This window comes from Triticum aestivum, chromosome 6A (assembly GCF_018294505.1).
Source record: "Triticum aestivum cultivar Chinese Spring chromosome 6A, IWGSC CS RefSeq v2.1, whole genome shotgun sequence".
Taxonomy (NCBI): domain Eukaryota; kingdom Viridiplantae; phylum Streptophyta; class Magnoliopsida; order Poales; family Poaceae; genus Triticum; species Triticum aestivum.
In genome coordinates, this window is record NC_057809.1 from 365,830,900 (window position 1) to 365,849,614 (window position 18,715).

Below are 18,715 nucleotides of genomic sequence, written 5' to 3' on the forward strand. Positions count from 1 at the left end.
AGGTCCCCTTAACCGATAGATAGGCCGGTACACCTACAATTCCCCTACATTTGCTGGCCTATCATGGAAAGGTTTCCCATAACTTACTCAACTATGATAGAGCCCATAATGGCTTGTGGCTGCACATGGAAGTTTCTAGGCATGAAATGTCATATGATCCCTTTGAGCCTAGGTGGCATTCCATAGGGTAATCACACGGGTACTCCGGGATTCCCTTGGGCAAGCACGGGTTTCTCCAGGTGCCCGGGCAAGCCACTGGTTCTCCAGGTGCCCCAACCATTCCACCAAGATGTGTGTTAATTTTGCCACCTTAAAGTTACACTTAGTTATTATCTCTCTCATAACTTGCATGAATCTCACATACGAATCCCCATATACGAGCATGGCTAAGAAATATATGACATAACGAACAATCCAGGGTTGTTTCAAGGATCATAGGTTCCTACCTCATGAACTACATAGAAATACCACATGTACCCAATCCTACTCATGAAATATTTGAGGGTGAAACTAATGCAAGTAAAACTGGGTATAGGAAGAATATGACCAAAGTGTGAACTTGCCTTATACTGTTGATGAAGATTTGTCGCACTCATGAATTGTAGTAGTTCTAGTCGTCACTCTCCGATCAATCTATCGTGAGCAAGCAATTGTAACCACACATAAGCAATCACTCAAAAGTTCGAAAAGAATGAAGAAAACACTTCAGAGAACTTCAAAACCATCAAATAAATATTGTGGACAGAAACATATTTTTAAAAGGAGCAAAAATGTGTGATTTTGATCTTAATAGAAAGAACAAGTTAAGAGCTTCGATCTGCAAAAAGAATCAATTAATTCAGAGTTATAAAATCAAGTTATAGCCGAAACAATTTTGAATTCAAATCTGTTTGAAACCAAATTTGAAAATTTTCAAAAATATTTTTAGTTTGGTTCTCTGGATAGATGAGATCAAGACAAAGAGTTTGGCGTTGGTTTCATTGAATTTGGACAAACAGTTGAAAAGTTGTTAGTGTTTGACAACCAGGGACTAAACTGAAAAGGAAAAAAACTACAAATAGGTCCCTGGACATGTGTTCGCTATAGAAGCTCAACGGCGGAACGTTCGCTAATTAGAGAAATTTTTTTTGAAAAAAAACAAAATTGATCTAATGTGGGCCGTCGGATGGAAATCGAATGGCCGAGACGGGGCAAGGCGTTACCGCGATGACGGAGGTCGACGGCGGCGACGTCGGGGCTCGGCGGCGGCGGTGAAGTAGAAAAGGAGGTGCGGCGTGTCAAGATGAAGGCGACGGCGGTGGTCGAGGGTGGCGGCTGCACGAGCGATGGAGCTGTGGGAGGAGGAGAGAGCAGGGGGGCGGGGCCTCGGGTTTTATAGGAGGAGGGCGAGGCGGTGCCTTGGGCGAGGGGGCAACAGAGGTGGAGTCTGTGGTGGCTACGGAGAGGTGGCCGGCTCGGCCACGACGGCGTCGTGCGGGCGGCGGAGAGAGACGCCCGGTCAGGGGCGACGCGGCGCTGGGCTGGGCATGGCCTGGCCCGGTTGGCTGGGCTGGCCCAGTTCGGCAGTTTTTATTAACAGAGAACAAAAATAAAAAACAACAAATAAAAAAATAGTACATAGGAAATATATATATATCAAAATTTTCAGAAAAAGATTTTCTAAAACATGAACATATTTTCAGTGGAAAATAAATTCCACAAAAATTTAAATAAAACAAACAGTACTACTGTTTCATTTAGAAGCCAAATAAAAATATTTTAAAATACCAAAATGATTTCAAACTCACTTTTCTCCACTTTTCTACTCTAGGGAATCATTTTACCCTATTTTCCATATATTTTATTTTTGGAGAAAAATAATTTGAATAAAAACCAAATAACTCAAAATTGAAAATAATTTCAGAGGGACTTTCAATTTGATTCTTTTAAACTTCCAACTCTCTTTCTTAGCATTTGAAGAAGTCATTTTATCTTCTCTCATGAAACTCAATGAGTTGGATGCTCTTTCTTATCAATGCAAAGAGGAATACTCAACTACAGATGTTGTGATGGTCAAAAGCATTCACCCAGGGTTGTATGATACGACTAGCCAAGATGGATTTAATCACGAGATTCACTTCGTCCAAAAGCTATAAAGTGCCATGCGTGTGTGCAAGGTTCATACGTCTCCAACGTATCTACAATTTTTGATTGTTCCATGTTGTTATATTGTCACTCTTGGATGTTTTACAATAATTTTATAGCAATTTTATATCATTTTTTTGGGACTAACCTATTGACATAGTGCCAAGTGTTAGTTGCTGTTTTCTGCTTGTTTTTTACGTCACAGGAAATCAATACCAAATTGAGTCCAAACACAGCCAAACTTTTTGTGTATATTTTATGGACCAGAAGACACCATATGGGCCAAGAAAGTACCTGAGGGGTGCTCCGAGGGAAGCACAACCCACCGGGGAGCGCCTGGGGTCCAGAAGCGCCTAGGTGGGTTGTGCCCACCTCAATGGCCTCCCGCACCGCCTTTTTGCTCTGTAAATACCCAAATATTCCATAAACAATAGGGGAGTCAACGAAAATCAATTTTATCCACCGCAAGTTCCAGAACCACGAGATCCAATCTAGACACCATCACGGATGGGTTCATCATCCTCCTTGGTGCCTCTCCGGTTATGTGTGAGTAGTTCATTGTAAGATCTACGGGTCCATAGTAGCTAGATGGCTTCCTCTCTCTCTCTCTCTCTCTCTCTCTCTCTCTCTCTCTCTCTCTCCTGATTCTCAATACAATGGTCTCTTGGAGATCTATTTGATGTAACTCTTTTTGTGGTGTGTTTGTAGGGATCCGATGAACTTTGAGTTTATGATCAGATATATATATTTATCCATGAAAGTTATTTGAGTCTTTTGATCTCTTATATGCATGATTACTTATAGCCTCATATTTCTTCTTTGAATCTTTGGTTTAGTTAGGACAACTAGATCGATTTTTCTTGCCATTGGAAGAGGTGCTTTGTGTTGGGTTCGATCTTACGGTGCTTGATCCAAGTGACAAAAGGGGAACCGACACGTATATATCATTGCTATTAAGGATATAAAGATGGGGTCTATTTGTACATAAATAGATCTTGTCTACATGATGTCATAGTTCTTATTGCATTGCTCCATTTCTCCATGAACTTAATGCACTAGATGCAAGCTAGACAGTGGTTGATTTGTGGAGTAACAGTAGTAGATGCAGGCAGGAGTCGGTCTACTAATCTTGGATGTGATTCCTATATAATGATCATTACCTGGATATCGTCATGATTACTTGAAGTTCTATCAATTGCCCAACAGTAATTTGTTGACCCAACGTATGGTATTTTTCTCGAGAGAAGCCACTGGTGAAATCCACATCCCCCGGGTGTCTTCTTTATTATATTTGCCTTTCGTTATCTATTTTTATTTGCTTTTTGTTTTCAGATCTATTAATCCTAAAATACCTTACTGCAATTTATTGTTATGAATTTATCTCACGTTCCTGTGAGATCTATTTATCCAATCTAGTACAATTTTACCTATGTTTTTACCCATGAAGATTGACAACCCCTCTCTTACGTTGGGTTGCAAGTATTTGTTCTTTGTGTGCAGGAGCTGTTTATGTGGTGTTGTGTGGTTCTCCTGCTAGTTCGATAACCTTTATCTCATCACTGAGGGAAATACCTACCATAGTTGTGCTGCATCATCCCTTCCTCTTTGGGGAAATCCACGTAGTTCAAGCCACATCAAACGTGGAAAGAGATATTTCAGGACCATGATTGATGATTCCACTAGATTCTGCTATGTCTATCTGTTAAATACTAAGGATGAGGCTCTATACACAATACTTCAAAATATAGAAGGCCCTCTTGTGCATATATTGGAAGTGGTAGTGCCACGAGTGATGTAGAATATTTCAGGTGCCAATGTTTGACCTGTGTAGCCTTAAAAAGGTCTGGTTTCAATATTTAAGGAAATCCTTGGATCAAATAGCTTACATAAAGCATTAATCAATTTTTATTTATTGTTACATTCTCACAACGTTTGAGTTGTACAGTTACAATTGGCTCTGTGTTGTGAATCATTGAGATGTGTAGGCATCTTTGTTGTACTTATTATTATTTGAATCTATTGGGTTGGTTCTGAATCTTGCAAGCTGGGAATCATTGTGATGTGTAGGCATCTTTGTTTTACTTATTATTTGAATCATATTGGTTGGTTCTGAATCTTGCAAGCTGGGAAACATAGCATGATGATGTAGAGGACAACAACCATAACTAGTTGTTCAAACTTGGTAGTATTGTTTGTGTGAAAGTGCGGCAAATGAGCCGAGTGTTTGCGTCCTGAGAATAATAATTCTAATTGCTATGCATGTTTCTCCTGTGGCACTGATAGAATGAGCCAATGCTTTGGTTGTTTTAAGAATAAATTTTAATTAAAGCTAATAAAATTTATCTAAAGTGACCACTAACACTTGCTATTACAGTACCAATACACACCCGCTCATGAGGGGGCATGTTCTGCCGGGCGTGCAGCGTGCGAGGGAGCTATTACAGTACCAATACACACTTAGGTTACTGTTTGATGCAGTTCCCCAAGAGTTGAAAAACTAATTGCTGTCGCTGCCTACCCACTCGTTCACCATTGATTGTAGTTCCCCAAGACTGGAAAAACAAACTGCTGCTCGGCGTTGCCGCCCGCAATACCCAAATACACACCGATCGTCTTCTTTTGATCTCTTATATGCATGATTATTTATAGCCTCGTATTTCTTCTTAGAATCTTTGGTCTAGTTAGGCCAACTAGATCGATTTTTCTTGCTAGTAAGGATAAAAATATGGGGTCTATTTCTACATAAATAGATCTTGTCTACATCATGCCATCATTCTTATTGCATTACTCCGATTCTCCATGAACTTAATACACTAGTTGCATGTTGCATAGCGGTCGATGTGTGCAGTAATAGTAGTAGATGCAGGCAGTAGTCGGTCTACTAATCTTGGATGTGATGCCTATATAATTATCATTGCCTGGATATCGTCATGATTATTTCAAGTTCTATCAATTTCCCAACAGTAATGTGTTTACCCACCGTATGATATTTTTTCGAGAGAAGCCACTAGTGAAATCTACGGCCCCCGGGTCTCTTCTTTATTATATTTTCCTTCGCGGTCTACTTTCATTTGATTTTATTTCCATATCTATTAATCCAAACATACAAAAATACATTGCAGCAATTTATTTTTATTTATTTTATCTTGCATTCCCACGAGATCTATTTATCCAATCTACTACTGTTTTACCTATCTTTTTACCCTTGAGGGATTTGTTGGGGAACGTAGCAGAAATTCAAAATTTTCCTACGTGTCACCAAGATCTATCTATGGAGAGACCAGCAACGAGTAGAAAGAGAGTGCATCTACATACCCTTGTAGATTGCTAAGCGGAAGCGTTCAAGTGAACGGGGTTGATGGAGTCGTACTCGTCGTGATTCAAATCACCGATGATCCTAGTGCCGAACGGACGGCACCTCCGCGTTCAACACACGTACAGCCCGGTGATGTCTCCCACGCCTTGATCCAGCAAGGAGAGAGGGAGAGGTTGAGGAAGACTCCATCCAACAGCAGCACAACGGCGTGGTGGTGGTGGAGGAGCGTGGCAATCCAGCAGGGCTTCGCCAAGCACCATGGGAGAGGAGGAGTAGGGAGAGAGGTAGGGCTGTGCCAGAACTTCGTGTATAGCTCCCATGCGCCTCCCCACTATATATAGTGGTGGAGGGGCTGGTTTCTTGCCCTCCAAGTCCATTGGGGAGTTGGCCAAGGTGGGAGGAAAGAAATCTCATTATTTCCTTCCCCACCGATTGTTATCCCCCCTTTTAGGGATCTTGATCTTATCCCTTCGGGATATGATCTTATTCCTTCTAAGGGGGGATCTTGGTGCGCCTTGAACAGGGGTGTGGGACCTTGCCCCCACTACCCACGTCCATGTGGGTCCCCCCATGCAGGTGGGCCCCACTCCGGAACCTTCTAGAACCTTCCCGGTACAATACCGAAAAATCCCGAACATTTTCCGGTGGCCAAAATAGGACTTCCCATATATAAATCATTACCTCCGGACCATTCCGGAACTCCTCGTGACGTCCGGGATCTCATCCGGGACTCCGAACAACATTCGGTAACCACATACAAACTTCCTTTATAACCCTAGCGTCATCGAACCTTAAGTGTGTAGACATGTAGACATGTAGACATGACAGAGACGTTCTCCGGTCAATAACCAACAGCGGGATCTGGATACCCATGATGGCTCCCACATGTTCCATGATGATCTCATCGGATGAACCACGATGTCAAGGACTTAATCAATCCCGTATTCAATTCCCTTTGTCTATCGGTATGTTACTTGCCCGAGATTCGATCGTCGGTATCCAATACCTTGTTCAATCTCGTTACCGGCAAGTCACTTTACTCGTTCCGTAACACATCATCCCGTGATCAACTCCTTGGTCACATTGCGCATATGATGATGTCCTACCGAGTGGGCCCAGAGATACCTCTCCGTTTACACGGAGTGACAAATCCCAGTCTCGATCCGCATAAAACAACAGATACTTTCGGAGATACCTGTAGTGCACCTTTATAGTCACCCAGTTATGTTGTGACGTTTGATACACCCAAAGCACTCCTACGGTATCCAGGAGTTACACGCTCTCATGGTCGTAGGAAGAGATACTTGACATTGGCAAAGCTCTAGCAAATGAACTACACGATCTTTTGTGCTAGTCTTAGGATTGGGTCTTGTCCATCACATCATTCTCCTAATGATGTGATCCCGTTATCAACGACATCCAATGTCCATAGCCAGGAAACCATGACTATCTGTTGATCACAACGAGCTAGTCAACTAGAGGCTCACTAGGGACATATTGTGGTCTATGTATTCACACGTGTATTACGATTTCCGGATAATACAGTTATAGCATGAATAAAAGACAATTATCATGAACAAGGAAATATAATAATAATACTTTTATTATTGCCTCTAGGGCATATTTCCAACAGTCTCCCACTTGCACTAGAGTCAATAATCTAGTTCACATCGCCATGTGATTAACACTCACAGGTCACATCGCCATGTGACTAATACCCAAGAGTTTACTAGAGTCAGTAGTCTAGTTCACATCACTATGTGATTAACACTCAATGAGTTTTATGTTTGATCATGTTGCTTGTGAGAGAGGTTTTAGTCAACGGGTCCGAACCTTTCAGATCCGTGTGTGCTTTACAAATCTCTATGTCATCTCCTAGATGCAGCTACCACGCTCTATTTGGAGCTATTCCAAACAACTGTTCTACTTGGAGCTATTCTAAATTATTGCTCCATTATATGTATCCGGTCTCTCTACTCAGAGCTATCCGGATAGGTGTCAAGCTTGCATCGTCGTAACCTTTACGACGAACTCTTTTACCACCTCCATAATCGAGAAAATTCCTTAGTCCACTAGTTACTAAGGATAACTTTGACCGCTGTCCTGTGAGCCATTCTTGGATCACTCTTGTACCCCTTGACTGACTCATGGCAAGGCACACTTCAGGTGCGGTACACAGCATAGCATACTGAAGAGCCTACATCTTAAGCATAGGGGACGCCCTTCGTCCTTTCTCTCTATTCTGCCGTGGTCGAGCTTTAAGTCTTAACTTCGTACCTTACAACTCAGGCAAGAACTCCTTCTTTGACTGGTCCATCTTGAACACCTTCAAGATCATGTCAAGGTATGTGCTCATTTGAAAGTATTATTAAGCATTTTGATCTATCCTTATAGATCTTGATGCTCAATGTTCAAGTAGCTTAATCCAAGCTTTCCATTGAAAAACACTTTCAAAATAACCCTATATGCTTTCCAGAAATTCTACGTCATTTCTGATCAACAATATGTCAACAACATATACTCATCAGAAATTCTATAGTGCTCCCACTCACTTCTTTGGAAATACAAGTTTCTCATAAACTTTGTACAAACCCAAAATTTTTGATCATCATCAAAGCATACATTCCAACTCCGAGATGCTCACTCCAGTCCTTAGAAGGATTGCTGGAGCTTTGCATACTTATTAGCATCTTTCGGGATTGACAAAACCTTCCGGTTGTATCACATACAACCTTTCCTCATTAAAATCGTCGAGGAAACAATGTTTTGACATCCTATCTGCAAGATTTCATAAATAATGCAGTAATCGCTAATATAATTCCAACAGACTCTTAGCATCGCTATGAGTGAGAAAATCTCATCGTAGTCAACTCCTTGAACTTGTCGGAAAACATCTTAACGACAAGTCGAGCTTTCTTAATGGTGACATTTACCATCATTGTTCGTCTTCCTTTTGAAATCCATCTGTACTCATTAGCCTTACGACCATCGAGCCGTTCTGCCAAAGTCTACACTTTGTTTTCATACATGGATCCTCTCTCGGATTTTATGGCCTCAAGCCATTTATCGGAATCCGGGCCCACCATCGCTTCTCCATAGCTCGTAGGTTCATTGTTGTCTAGCAACATGACCTTCAAGACAGGATTACGTACCACTCTGAAGTAGTACACATCCTTGTCATCCTACGAGGTTTGGGAGTGACTTGATCCGAAGTTTCATGATCAATATCATAAGCTTCCACTTCAATTGGTGTAGGTGCCACAGGAACAACTCCCTGTGCCCTGTCACACACTAGTTGAAGAGACGGTTCAATAACCTCATCAAGTCTCCACCATCCTCCCACTCAATTCTTTCGAGAGAAACTTTTCCTCGAGAAAGGACCCGATTCTAGAAACAATCCATATTGCTTTCGGATCTGAATTAGGAGGTATACCCAACTGTTTTGGGTTTCCTATGAAGATGCATTTTATCCGCTCTGGGTTCGAGCTTATCAACCTGAAACTTTTTCATATAAGCGTCGTAGCCCCAAACTTTTAAGAAACGACAACTTAGGTTTCTCTAAACCATAATTCATACGGTGTCATCTCATTGGAATTACGTGGTGCCCTATTTAAAGTGAATGTGGTTGTCTCTAATGCCTAACCCATGAACGATAGTGGTAATTCGATAAGAGACATCATGGTACGCACCATATCCAATAGGGTGCAACTATGATGTTCGGACACACCATCACATTATGGTGTTCCAGGCGGTATTAATTGCGAAACAATTTCCACAATGTCTTAATTGTGTGCCAAAACTCGTAACTCAGATATTCATCTCTATGATCATATCATAGACATTTTATCCTCTTGTCACAATGATCTGCTACTTCACTCTGAAATTACTTGAACCATTCAATAATTTAGACTTGTGTTTCATCAAGTAAATATACTCAACATTTACTCAAATCATCTGTGAAGTAAGAACATAATGATATTCACTACATGCCTCAGCACTCATTCGACTGCACACATCAAAATGTGTTACTTCCAACAAGTTGCTATCTTGTTCCATCTTACTGAAAATGAGGCTTTTCAGTCATCTTGCCCATGTGGTATGATTTGCATATCTCAAGTGATTCAAAATCAAGTGAGTCCGAACGATCCATTTGCATGGAGTTTCTTCATGCATATACACCAATAGACATGGTTCGCATGTCTCAAACTTTTCAAAAACGAGTGAGTCCAAAGATCCATCAACATGGAGCTTCTTCATGCGTTTTATACCATTATGACTTACATGGCAGTGCCACAAGTAAGTGGTACTATCATTACTATCTTATATCTTTTGGCATGAAAATGTGTATCACTACGACCGAGATTCAATAAACCATTCCTTTAGGTGCAAGACCATTGAAGGTATTATTCAAAAATAGAGTAACCATTATTCTCCTTAAATGAATAACCGTATTGCGATAGACATAATCCAATCATGTCTATGCTCAACGCAAACACCAATCTCGGTGGTAGAGGGAGCGTGCGATGCTTGATCATATCAACCTTGGAAACACTTCCAACATATATCGTCAGCTCACCTTTAGTTAGTCTCCGTTTATTCCGTAGCTTTTATTTCGAGTTACTAACACTTAGCAACCGAACCGGTATCCAATACCCTGGTGCTACTAGGAGTACTAGTAAAGTACACATTAACATAATGTATATCCAATATACTTCTATCGACCTTGCCAGCCTTCTCATCTACCAAGTATCTAGGGTAATGCTGCTCCGGTGGTTGTTCCCCTTATTACAGAAGCACTTAGTCTCGGGTTTGGGTTCAGCCTTGGGTTTCTTCACTAGAGCAGCAGCTGAATTGCCGTTTCATGAAGTATCCCTTTGTTCCCTTGCCCTTCTTGAAACTAGTGGTTTCACCAACCATCAACAATTGATGCTCCTTCTTGATTTCTACTTTCGCGGTGTCAAACATCATGAATATTTCAAGGATCATCATATCTATCCCTGATATGTTATAGTTAATCACGAAGCTCTAGCAGCTTGGTGGCAATGACTTTGGGGAAACATCACTATCTCATCTGGAGGATCAACTCCCACTCGATTCAAGTGATTGTTGTGCTCAGACAATCTGAGCACAAGCTCAACGATTGAGCTTTTCTCCCTTAGTTTGCAGGCTAAGAAAATCGTCGGAGGTCTTATACCTCTTGACGTGGGCACGAGCCTGAAATCCCAATTTCAGCCCTCGAAACATCTCATATGTTCCGCGACGTTTCGAAAACGTCTTTGGTGCCTCTACTTAAACCATTTAATTGAAATATCACGTAGTTATCAAAACGTGTATGTACGATGTTCGCAACATCGACAAACAACGTTGGGGTTCAGCACACTGAGCGGTGCATTAAGGACATAAGCTTTCTACTGATCGCATAATCGCTACTATCAACTTTCAACTATATTTTCTCTAGGAACATATCTAAACAGTGGAACTAAAGCGCGAGCTTACGACATAATTTGCAAAAGGTCTTTTGACTATGTTCAGGATAATTAAGTTCATCTTATGAACTCCCACTTAGATAGACATCCCTCTGGTCATCTAAGTGATCACATGATCCGAGTCAACTAGGTCGTGTCCGATCATCACGTGAGACGGACTAGTCATCATCGGTGAACATCTTCATGTTGATCGTATCTACCATACGACTCATGCTCGACCTTTCGGTCTTCGTGTTCCGAGGCGATGTCTGCACATGCTAGGCTCGTCAAGTTAACCCTAAGTGTTTTCGCTGTGTAAAACGGTCTTACACCCGTTGTATGTGAACGTAAGAATCCATCACACCCAATCATCACGTGGTGCTTAGAAGCGACGAACTGTAGCAACGGTGCACAGTTAGGGGAGAACACTTCTTGAAATTTTGTAAGGGATCATCTTATTTACTACCGTCGTCCTAAGCAAACAAGATGCATAAACATGATAAACATCACATGCAATCAAATAGTGACATGATATGGCCAATATCATTTTGCTCCTGTTGATCTTCATCTTCGGGGCTCCATGATCATCATCGTCACCGGCACGACACCATGATCTCCATCATCATGATCTTCATCATCGTGTCTTCATGAAGTTGTCACGCCAACGACTACTTCTACTTCTATGACTAACGCGTTTAGCAATAAAGTAAAGTAGTTTACATGGCGTTCTTCAATGACACGCAGGTCATACAATAAATAAAGACAACTCCTATGGCTCCTGCCGGTTGTCATACTCATCGACATGCAAGTCGTGAATCCTATTACAAGAACATGATCAATCTCATACATCACATATCATTCATCACATTCTTCTTGGCCATATCACATCACATAGCATACCCTGCAAAAACAAGTTAGACGTCCTCTAATTGTTGTTGCATGTTTTACGTGGCTGCTATGGGTTTCTAGCAAGAACGTTTCTTACCTACGCAAGACCACAACGTGATATGCCAATTGCTATTTACCCTTCATAAGGACCCTTTTCATCGAATCCGTTCCGACTAAAGTGGGAGAGACTGGCACCCGCTAGCCACCTTATGCACCAAGTGCATGTCAATCGGTGGAACCTGTCTCACGTAAGAGTACGTGTAAGGTCGGTCCGGGCCGCTTCATCCCACAATACCGTCGAAACAAGATTGGACTAGTAACGGTAAGCATATTGAACAACATCAACGCCCACAACTACTTTGTGTTCTACTCGTGCAAAGAATCTACGCAATAGACCTAGCTCATGATGCCACTGTTGGGGAACGTAGCAGAAATTCAAAATTTTCCTACGTGTCACCAAGATCTATCTATGGAGAGACCAGCAACGAGTAGAAAGAGAGTGCATCTACATACCCTTGTAGATCGCTAAGCGGAAGCGTTCAAGTGAACGGGGTTGATGGAGTCGTACTCGTCGTGATTCAAATCACCGATGATCCTAGTGCCGAACGGACGGCACCTCCGCGTTCAACACACGTACAGCCCGGTGACGTCTCCCACGCCTTGATCCAGCAAGGAGAGAGGGAGAGGTTGAGGAAGACTCCATCCAACAGCAGCACAACGGCGTGGTGGTGGTGGAGGAGCGTGGCAATCCAGCAGGGCTTCGCCAAGCACCATGGGAGAGGAGGAGTAGGGAGAGAGGTAGGGCTGTGCCAGAACTTCGTGTATAGCTCCCATGCGCCTCCCCACTATATATAGGGGTGGAGGGGCTGGTTTCTTGCCCTCCAAGTCCATTGGGGCGTTGGCCAAGGTGGGAGGAAAGAAATCTCATTATTTCCTTCCCCACCGATTGTTATCCCCCCTTTTTAGGGATCTTGATCTTATCCCTTCGGGATATGATCTTATTCCTTCTAAGGGGGGATCTTGGTGCGCCTTGACCAGGGGTGTGGGGCCTTGCCCCCACTACCCACGTCCATGTGGGTCCCCCCATGCAGGTGGGCCCCACTCCGGAACCTTCTAGAACCTTCCCGGTACAATACCGAAAAATCCCGAACATTTTCCGGTGGCCAAAATAGGACTTCCCATATATAAATCTTTACCTCCGGACCATTCCGGAACTCCTCGTGACGTCCGGGATCTCATCCGGGACTCCGAACAACATTCGGTAACCACATACAAACTTCCTTTATAACCCTAGCGTCATCGAACCTTAAGTGTGTAGACCCTACGGGTTCGGGAGACATGTAGACATGACCGAGACGTTCTCCGGTCAATAACCAACAGCGGGATCTGGATACCCATGATGGCTCCCACATGTTCCACGATGATCTCATCGGATGAACCACGATGTCAAGGACTTAATCAATCCCGTATTCAATTCCCTTTGTCTATCGGTATGTTACTTGCCCGAGATTCGATCGTCGGTATCAAATACCTTGTTCAATCTCGTTACTGGCAAGTCACTTTACTCGTTCCGTAACACATCATCCCGTGATCAACTCCTTGGTCACATTGCGCATATGATGATGTCCTATCGAGTGGGCCCAGAGATACCTCTCCGTTTACACGGAGTGACAAATCCCAGTCTCGATCCGCATAAAGCAATAGATACTTTCGGAGATACCTGTAGTGCACCTTTATAGTCACCCAGTTACGTTGTGACGTTTGATACACCCAAAGCACTCCTACGGTATCCAGGAGTTACACGCTCTCATGGTCGAAGGAAGAGATACTTGACATTGGCAAAGCTCTAGCAAATGAACTACACGATCTTTTGTGCTAGTCTTAGGATTGGGTCTTGTCCATCACATCATTCTCCTAATGATGTGATCCCGTTATCAACGACATCCAATGTCCATAGCCAGGAAACCATGACTATCTGTTGATCACAACGAGCTAGTCAACTAGAGGCTCACTAGGGACATATTGTGGTCTATGTATTCACACGTGTATTACGATTTCCGGATAATACAGTTATAGCATGAATAAAAGACAATTATCATGAACAAGGAAATATAATAATAATACTTTTATTATTGCCTCTAGGGCATATTTCAACAGGATTGACAACCCCTCTCTTACGTCGGGTTGCAAGTATTTTTTCTTTGTGTGCAGGAGCGGTTTACGTGGTGTTGCGTGGTGCTACTACTGGTTCGATAACCTTGGTCTCATCACTGAGGGAAAACCTACCGTAGCTGAGCTGCATCATACCTTCTTATTTGGGGAAATACCGACGTAGTTCAAGCCGCATCAAAATGAATTTCTGGCGCTGTTGCCGAGGAGACATCACCAACATCTACCAGGTTCCTAGTCACAAATCTCATCTACTTGCAATTTACATTATTTGCCATTTGCCTCTCGTTTTCCTCTCTCCCACTTCAAAAAAATTTGTTCTTTTATTCGCCCTCTTTTTCGTTCGCCGTTTTCTCGTCAGATCTGCTTTGAGTGTAATCTTGTTGCGCAGTCACGACGACTCAAGAGAACACCAAGTTGTGTGATTTCTCCAATACCAACAATAATGATTTTATTAGCACTCCGATTGCTCCTCCCGCCACTAGTGCTGAGTCTTGTGATATTAATGCCGCTTTGTTGAATCTCGTTATGAAAGATCAATTTTCCGGTACTCCTAATGAGGATTTCGCGTCCCATCTTAACACACTCGTGGAATTATGCGATATGCAAAAGAAAAAGATGTGGACAATGATATTGTGAAGTTGAAATTATTTCCGTTTTCTTTGCGAGATCGTGCAAAAAATCAGTTTTCTTCTTTGCCTCGTAATAGTATCGATTCTTGGGATAGGTGCAAAGATGCCTTTATCACTAAGTATTTTCCGCCTACGAAAATTATTTCCCTTACAACCCAGATCTTGAATTTCAAGAAATTTGAACATGAGCATGTTGCACAATCTTGCGAAAGGATGAAATTAATGCTAAGAATTGCCCAACTCATGGGTTAAATCTTTGGATGATCATACAAAAAATTTATGCAGGGTTGAATTTTGTTTCTTGTAAAATTTTGGAATCCGCCACGAGTTGTACTTTTATGGAAATTACTTTTGGTTAAGCCACCAAATTTCTTGATAATATTGTGGCAAATTATTCAAAATGGCATACCGAAAGATCTCCTGGTAGTAAAAAAGTTTATTTGGTCGAAGAAATTTGTTCTTTGAGTGAAAAAGTTGATGCTCTTATGAAATTAGTTTCTAATAAAAGTGATCCTATTTATTTTAATGATGTGCCTTTGTCTACTTTGATTGAGCAAAATAGTGATGCCTAGATGTGAATTTAATCTTGCGAAACAGTTTGAAAGACAATGCTTATAGAGGTAATTTTAATCCTAGGCCTTTTCCTAGTAATTCCTCTAATAATTATGGCAATTCCTATGGTAAACCTTCTTATAATATTAATAGGAACACCTCTGATCTTGATAATAATATTAAGGAATTTATCAATACTCAATTTTTTTTCAATGCCACAATAGAAGAAAAGCTGAATAAGATTGATGAAATTAAGAAAAGAACCGCTATGCTTAGAGCTAGAAGAGAATTTTTAGAAAAAGCATTTTCTAGTGATTGCTTTCATAAAAGTGATGAAGATCTTAAAATGACTGGTGTTTATTCTATAGATTCTTTTTTTAGTAAAATTAAGATTTATAATAAAGGGACTGGAGAAGAGTTAACTTTAGCTAGAAATCATCCCGATAATTCGGAGGGTGAAAATCTTGTTGAGAAAATTGATAAAAGTGGGTTTGAAGAGGTCAAAACTTTAACTAGTGATGTGCCCACTCTTTTGGATTACAATGACTTTAATTATTATAGTTTGTCTTTTATTTATTGTATTTCTTTGTTGCAATCCATGATAAATTCTCCCCATGCTCATGAACAAAATAAAGCCTTTACTAAACATATTGTTGATTCTATGATGAAAGCTTTAGAAGAAAAGTTGGAATTAGAGGTTTCAATTTCTAGAAAATTACATAATTAATGGGAACCTACTATCAAATTCAAGAGTAAAATTATGTGTTTTGCTTTATGTGACTTGGGTGCTAGTGTTTCTAAAATTCTGAAATCTTTATGTGATGTGCTTAGTCTTACCGATATTGAAGAATGCTCTTTAAATTTGCACTTGGCGGATTCCACTATTAAAAAGCCTATGGGGAGAATTAATGATGTTCTTATTCTTGCAAATAGGAATTATGTGCTAATAGATTTTATTTTTCTTGATATTGATTGCAATCTTTCTTGTCCAATTATTATAGGTAGACCGTTTTTACGTACTATTGGTGTCGTGATTGATATGAAAGAAGGCAATATTAAATTTCAATTTCCACTAAGGAAGGGTATGGAACACTTCCGTAGAACTTGAATTAAGCCACCATATGAATCAATCATGAGGGCATCGTATAGATCTAGAAACAAAGATGACAATACTTAGATCCTTTGCTTTATGCCTAGCTAGGGGCGTAAAACGATAGCCCTTGTTGGGAGGCAACCCAATGAATAAAATTTATTTTGTCTTTTTATTTCTGTTCTTGAGTGTTTGCACAATTATGCTACTGTTATGATTGTGTTTTTTATGTTTTAATTAGTGTTTGTGCCAAGCAAAGCCTTTAGATTCATGTTGGGTGATAGTTGATTTGATCTTGCTGAAAAACAGAAACTTTTGCACTCACGTAAAAAAAATTCATTTTTAACAGAAGAGCAATAAAATACTGGTTCTTTCTGAAGAAGATTAATATACAAATTGCTCACATTGTCCTAATTTTTCAGAATTTTTGGAGTTACAGAAGTATTCTAAAATCCATATTGCAACAAACTGTTCTATTTTTTACGGATTCTATTTTCTTTGCGTTGTGTGCTTGTTTTGATGATTCTATGGTTTGTGAAGAGGTTTTGCCATAGAAAAGATGGAATACAGTATATATAATGCAAAAAAATATGCATGGGTTCAAGATAGTACTTATCATAGTGATTCGCTTTCTTATACTAATGGATCTCACGAAGGTTTTGTTGAGTTTTTTGTGATTGAAGTTTTCAAGTTTTGGGTGATATTACGATGGATGAAGGAATAATGAGTAAGAAGAGCGTAAGCTTGGGGATGCCCATGGCCTCCCAAGCTATTATCCAAAGAGAAGCAAGCAAGTAAGCTTGGGGATGCCAGAGTGGCATCCCCTCTTTGTTCTAACAACCATCGGTATTTTGCTTGAAACTATATTTTTATTCGTCACATATTATGAGTTTTGTTTGGAGCGTCTTGTATGATATGAGTGTTTGCTTGTTTTGTTTTTTATTTTTAGTCATGAATCCTTGCTGGACACACCTAGTTGATAGAGCCAAAATTATGCTATGACTTGTTAGAATTGCTCTCTATGCTTCAGTTAAATCTTTATGAGCTATGGAAATGCTCTAGTGCTTCACTTATATCTTTTTGAGCACGTGTGCTTTAGTATTTTTGAAGAAATGCTCTCATGATTCACTTAGATTTATTTGAGAGTTAGTAATTTTTTTAAAAAAAGTCTCTCTTACTTCACTTAAATTATTTTGAGAGAAGAAACTTTTTATGCTCATGTTCTTCACTTATATTTGTCTGAGCTATCAAAAGCAAAATATGAAACTAGTTCTAAAGTGATAGATACCCAAGGAGGATATAATAAAAACTTTCGTGAAGATCATTGGAGAAAATAAACTTGATTCTTTGTAATAGTTTTGAGATATGATGATAGTGATATGTGAGTCATGTTGATGAGTAATTATGCTTTAGTAAGAATATTGGTGTTAATGTTTGTGATTCCCTATGCAAGCACGAGAGTCAATAGTTATGCAATGAAATTATATCCTACTGGTGGTGCATTATTTAGTGTTAGTTATGCTTAATGCTCGCTTATGAGATTTTTTTCGTTTCTTGGTTGGATGCTTCTCAATGTTCTGCTAGCCTTCATTTGCACTAAGTATGACCACTACTTGTGCATCCAAAATCCTTTAAACCAGTTTTGCCACATGAGTCCACTATACCTACCTATGCGGTATTCTTTTGCCGTTCTAAGCAAATTTGTATGTGCCATCTGTAACACCCCGGATATGTTTTACCCAATATGTAATCCAACTCTTGCCGTTTCCGGCCTTAAGTTTTTTTATTTTTCTTGGGTTCGGGTTTTTGTCTCCGTGTGTTGTTGTCGTTGTCATGCATCCCATATCATGTCATCATGTGCATTGCATTTGCATACGTGTTCGTCTCATGCATCCGAGCATTTTCCCCGTTGTCCGTTTTGCATTCCGGCGCTCCGTTCTCCTTCGGTGATCATTTCTACCTTTCTTTCGTGTGTGGGGATTACAAATTTCCAGATTGGACCGAGACTTGCCAAGCGGCCTTGGTTTACAACCAGTAGACCGCTTGTCAAGTTTCGTACCATTTGGACTTCGTTTGATGCTCCAACGGTTAACCGAGGGACCGAAAAGGCCTCGTGTGTGTTGCAGCCCAACACCCCTCCATTTTGGCCCAAAACCCACCAAAGCCCTCTCCATCATCTAGGGCGTTCGATCACGATCGTGTGGCCGAAAACCGCACCTCATTTGGACACTCCTAGCTCCCTCTACCTCTATATATAGACGGCCCTCTCAAAATTCCGGATCCCCTCCTTCTAAACCCTAAAAATCTGCTCCCCTCGCCGCCGGACGTGTCCGAATTGGGCCGGACACGTCGGCCCACCGCCGCCGACTAACGAGCCGCCGCAACGTTTCCCGGGCGCGCCCACATCGCCATTCCGCACCGCCGCGGCCCGCGGGCCCGAGGCCGGCCCTCCCTGCCGCAGATCCGGGCCTGCCTCCCC